We start from the raw sequence: 5,720 nt of genomic DNA, 5'->3' as shown, positions 1-5,720 counted from the left end.
GTGAGTGGGTGCCATTTATCCAGCAAGAATGAACCAGCTTACATAGTCTTTCATTCATTCCCTTGGCTTCCCTTGTTTTCTTTTGTCAGCCCTTGAGTTTCTTGGATTAGGCTGCCTCTGCTCAAGGCTGGAGCATGGTTTTCACAGGGGGCTTCCTGGGCCGACTTCAGGATTTAGGAGGTCAGGGGATGGGGTGCTTTATCTCTGCATCCTCAACTACAATATTCACCTCCACCGGACAGCAGAGAAGTAGATGGTCCAAGTTTTGCACCAGACTAGAAACAATACTCCCCTGGAGAGTTCCCAGCCCCCAGAGGTCAACCATGAATCACCTTCTGGAAGCCTGTTGCAGGGTTTGTGATGGAAATGGCTCTGTCGTCATGGTAACTCTGCAGGGCCTGGCCAGGGGCTGCTCCAGCCTAACTGACTCTTCTGGGTTTCAGGTTTATTCACAAGCTGTGACTCCTGCCTGGTAGGTCTTCAGAGCAGCTTCTTGCCATCTGGGACCTGAGGGAAAGGCTGGGGATGACATAGGCCTAAAGCTTCCCTTATTCAAAAAGATGGTTTCAAAGCTGGTTCTCCCATTCAAGAAAGATGAGCGCTACTTTTCTGTAGTGCTGACCTGTGTCCTGCCTGTTGACTGGACATGCCCCAGAGGGAGAGAATTGTATATCTGGACTTTGAAGTGGAAACACCTTGGGTTGAGCAAGGCCTCTGCCTCTTACCAGTTGTCCATCTTTGGACAGATTCTCCCCCTCTAAGAGGAGTCCTCATACCCAGTTCACAGTGTAAGTGTTAGAATTAAATAACGTAAGTACGTAATGCAGGAATGGCACACTTTTTCTGTAAAGGCCCAGGCAGTAAATATTTTAGGCTTTGCAGGCCACGCGGTCTCTGTCTCAACTACTCAACTCTGCCCTCATAGCATGAAAGCAGCCCTGATCAAGAGGGAACTACAGAGTGCAGCAGAGTTCCAGTAAAACTCAGGTGGCCCTTGCTGGGCAGTCTGGGCTGACCAGGAATTCTAAGCAGGAGCTACATCTGAATGAATACTATGCATCACTGGCCACCGCGGAGAAGAGGCACTGGCGAGGGCAGCAGCGTGGTGACACAGCTGAGGGCAGGGTGAGAAGTTCAGGCTGGCTTCAGAGCCCCAGTTCTGACAGGCTCTGCACGGCCGCTCACATCTCCGGGGAAAGCCACAGTGTGCCAACGGCCCAGCGACCCGCTATGCTGTGCTGTGATTTATTAATGCTCTCACCCAGGGCCTGTCTCCAAGAGGTTTGCCGGGGCTGAGGGAAGAATATGGGGTCCCTAATTCATTCAGAACACTCTGATTTATACCAGCTCCTGGCAGCGGCATTTTCCAAGACCCCTCAAGAGTGAGGGGATTTAGAACTCCGTTTTCAATTCTGCGTTCACTGGTTCCGAACAACTAGCGGGTTAGAGATAGGCCAAACTGGTTCTGCCTGAAAGACTCTCACCCCTGCCGAGGGGTAAGCAGGTGTTACCCATCAGTCCATCTCCCTCCTAAGACAAGAGGTCAGGTCCTCAGAGCGAGCAGACTGCGGGCTGAGTACCTCTGTTGGTTAGGAGGGGTGGCTCACAGCAGGTCGGCTGGGGAGGTGACCTGTTTCAGAACTCAGGCCAATGATCTCTTTAGGGGCTGGCAGTTGACTGGCAGCAGGTCTGCACTGGTCAGGAGGATCATGAGGGAGGTGGGGTTTGGTGCTGGAATGGATGAGTTTGGGACTCTGCAAGTCCATGGTCACACTGTGACCACTTTTCCCTCCTGGGCCTCAGTTTACCTCTCTGTAAAACGGGGTCCTCTCTTCTGCCCTCTCAGCCCTCCGGGAGTAGGTGGGTGGTGGTGAAGGCTGGCTGATGGTATCTGTGGGAACAGGTGGTGCACGACTCCAAGAGCGTTCTATTTATGCGGTTATTCTGATGACACCGTGTTTTCTCCCGACAAGCTCGGGTGCTGAGCAGCTGTTCTTTTGCTCTCACCCCTGTGGCGTCGCTGTGAGGGGGAGTATTTCTACTTCTCACTGACAGTTTTCTTTGCCATGGAGGCTTTATTCAGCTCCTTAATACCAACACTTTACATGTGGATGCAACTTCACAGTTTACAAAGCAATTTCAGAGACACCTTCTGATTTTATCTCCATAGCAACCCATTGAGGTTGGCGTGGCCGATGGGTCGATCCTGAATTAGAGATGAGGAAACCGCCAGTCAGGTGAGGTGTTTCAACCCTGTGCTGGATTCCCACCACCGGTAGGTGGCAGGGCCGGGACTGAGACATATGCTCACCCCACCACATTAAAACTTCTCAGGAAACCTGCTCCCCGTTAACAAGCTTTCATTCTGGCTGGCCGTGGTGGCTCACACCTGTAATCCCCGCAATTTGGGAGGCTGAGGCTGGGGGATCACTTGAGGCCAAGAGTTTGAGACCAGCCTGGCCAACATGGCAATATCCTGCCTCTACTAAAAATACAAAAATTAGCCAGGCGTGGTAGCAGGTGCTTGTAATCCCAGCTACTTGGGAGGCTGAGGCAGGAGAATTCTCGAGCCTGGGAGGCGAACACTGCAGTGAGCCAAGATTGTGCCACAGCACTCTACCTGGTGATAGACTGAGACTCTGTCTCAAAAAAAAAAAAAAGCATTTGTTTTGGTGTACTTTTATTACATTAATGTAATAAAAGTATCAAGGAACAGTTTATTCTGGAGGGGCAGTGGTAAGGAATTTTAAAAAATAGTATGATGAAGGGGGCTTTTATTCTGGAAAGCTGCCTTCTGTCCCCAGTGCTGAACTTCCTGTCATCATCACCAAAATAAATTCCACTTTCGAATGTGACTTTTCCCCCAGGCCTTCCAAAAACTCAAGCCAGACAGGTTTGAAGGAGAGTGTGAGCTATTTTTACTACTGTCTGGGGTTCTCCCTATTTATTGTTGGAGGGAAAATAAAGACAGCTGAAAATCCCCAAGAATTTTCTCTGGCTGTGAATTTGCACCCAGCTGTCTCCACACACCCACACCCAGCAGCATGTGGCTGTTCCACACTGCTGGCCCTGAGTTCAACATCATTTTCATCTTTGACAGGCTTGCTCAGCCACAATCTCTGAATTAGAGTAGTAGTCATAACCCAACAATGCCCTGGGCAGGTCGTTGGTACCCAAGGCCAAGGACTTTCCAGTCTTTGGAAACCCAGTCATAACCTTCTATGGCCAGATATGAAGGAATGGAGTCCTGGCCTCACACTCCCAGTTTCTAAAGTGATCCATTCTCTGAACTCCTACACCCAGAAATCCTCTGGCTTTGCACCCTTGGGTCCTCTGCCTTTCCAAGGTCCCACCTGGCTGGTGGCCAAAACTGTGAGCCATTGATGTAAACAATAAAAACGATAGCAGAACAAACCCATTAGGCTAAGCCAAGTCACCCTGACAAAAAAAAAAAAAAAAGCCAGATCTGAAGAAAGTGAAGACAAATGGGAAATCTTTGCAAATAACCACTCTTATCTCCACTCATCTCATATCCCTCCCCTTCCTCCCTATTCTTTCCCCTTTTCATCTTTCCTTCCTTCTTCCCCTTTCTCCTATAATACCTGCATTTCCTCACTAAACAGATTGTCTATGCCACAGACCCTGAAAAATATTCCCATCTATAACCCATGAGGTTTGTGTCCATTTCAACCCTAGGTTTGATTCTGTTAAAGTGAACAGTGAATTCCAAGAAACTGTCTAAATAATTTCATTGTGTTGGAAGTTTTTGTAACAAAGTTGCAAGAAAAAATGACTGAATCTTGGATATGGATATCCTAGAGGCTACAAAAGTATTTTTACTGTAAGGATGTTTGAAATAATGTTGTGTTAAAGGGATATCGGGGTTATGTCATTGCCTCTGACCCAGAGAGTTTCACCTGCTACTCCCCTCAGACTCCTTCCAAGTCCTCACAGATGCCTGGATTTGGTAGATGGCCAGATATTCCTCATAGCTGTATGATCCACTGGATTGAATCATCCACCAAGTATCCTTTTGAGGACTTCCAGTGGGATTAGCATCTGGCAGGGTGCTGTGAAGAATTTCCCAAACATAAGACAGGATTGCCCTCCTCATGGTGCTTACAATCTAGATGAGGGAGATACATCTGGTATGCACACAGCTAAATTGAATAGCAGAAAGCAGTACCTAGTTAAGTGCTAGGCTATGTGGACTACAAATGCCATCCTCATTCTGTCTATAATGTGAGCCTATTCTAGGCAGAGGGGAAGACTAAGTCTGACTTCTGCTCCATTCCAGCCCTCCCAATGCCTCAGAGTCCTTTGTATATATTGTACAAGCTCCGTTGTAGAACTTACTACATTGTGTTGTATGTTCATTATGCTTATTTTATTTTCTTTTATCATTTTTTGGAGATGGAGTCTCGCTCTGTCGCCCAGGCTGGAGTGCAGTGGCGCGATCTCAGCTCACGGCAAACTCCACCTCCCGAATTCAAGCAATTCTCCTCCCTAGGCCTCCCGAGTAGCTGGGACTACAGGCATGTGCCACCACACCCAGCTAATTATTTGTATTTTTGGTAGAGATGGAGTTTCACCGTGTTAGCCAGGATGGTCTCGATCTCCTGACCTTGTGATCTGCCTGCCTCGGCCTCCCAAAGTGCTGGGATTACACGCATGAGCCACCGCACCCGGTCCCTTATTTTTATCTGTGTCTCTGTAAGTGTTTTGAGCTTGAGGACTTCCCTTTTGCAAAGGATCTAGCGAGGTGCCTGTCACACAGTCAGTTTTTAAGGAAACTTTTAAGTGCTTATTGAATGTAGAATGTTGGCTAAGTATTGATGCTAGAGAACTGTTGTCTGGCTGCCCTCTCACATGGGATTCCATAGCACAGCCATGCTATGCTTTTTCCTTTTCCAAGGTGTCTAAGAGGAGGAGCCGCTCCAGAGGACTGAATGTAAAGTCAGCAAGCTCATCTTAGAAAACCCGGGGTGGAAGGAAATTAGAATCCTGAAGGTTATTTCTCTATGCATAACTTTGGGGTCAAGAAATCCAGTTTGGATCTGTCAGAGGTGGCGACAGGCCCCAGAGGACCTCTCTCAGCTATATCTTTGGAAAAATTGATGTCTGCATTTTAATTCTCTCCAACACGTCATTAACCCCACAGATACCCTTCCACTGAGACAAGACCCATGATGAGGGTTGTAGGAAGAGAAAGAACTTTCTCTAAGGGTTCTGCCCTTTGCTCAGTGAAAAATGATCTATTAGAGGCTGACAAATCAATAAAGGCAATTTAAGCCCCTTTCTTGGAGTCCGTGTGACTTACAGGAAGGGTAGTGTAGCGCCTGGGTGGTGCCATGGGCCCCTTGCTCCTTCCCCTCTTTGCAATTATGGCAAATTTGCCTAATGCACTAAAAGCCAATGAATCATGTCCACTGGTGATGGGATGGGAAAGGCGAGAAGGAAGACGTTGGATGCTGGCAGCTGCCCTGATAACCTTGGTTTTAATTAGGCTTTAGTGAATAACAAACAAAACAATCATTCATTTGTGACAACCAACTATGGTGACTAAAAGGCCCGTATTTGGTTGTTGCAAATGAGCAAGTGTCCTAGGTATTAAGGGAGGCTAGGATGGCTTCTCCCCCATGGATCTCATCTCATGAAAGGGTAGAGGATCTACTCAACCATTGGTAGACTTGGACTTATTTTCTCCAAACTGGAGCCCA

The 5,720-nt window shown here is 47.8% G+C and overlaps 1 long non-coding RNA gene across 2 annotated transcripts; it reads left to right on the top strand.

The window, feature by feature from the left end:
• The first annotated feature begins 395 nt into the window (after positions 1 to 395).
• Positions 396 to 5,445, top strand: LOC105493594 (uncharacterized). 2 transcript variants are annotated; one of them, XR_011611073.1, is made up of 3 exons: positions 396 to 472; positions 926 to 1,125; positions 4,916 to 5,445. It is a non-coding gene; the product is annotated as an uncharacterized lncRNA (long non-coding RNA). The 2 variants fall into 2 exon arrangements; XR_011611072.1 differs by having other exon boundaries at positions 926 to 1,496.
• The last annotated feature ends 275 nt before the right edge of the window (positions 5,446 to 5,720 follow it).

Source organism: Macaca nemestrina, chromosome 12, assembly GCF_043159975.1.
Source record: "Macaca nemestrina isolate mMacNem1 chromosome 12, mMacNem.hap1, whole genome shotgun sequence".
Classification (NCBI taxonomy): Eukaryota; Metazoa; Chordata; class Mammalia; order Primates; family Cercopithecidae; genus Macaca; species Macaca nemestrina.
The sequence above is the reverse complement of the archived record's forward strand: the minus strand, read 5'-3'. Positions and strand labels throughout refer to the sequence as shown.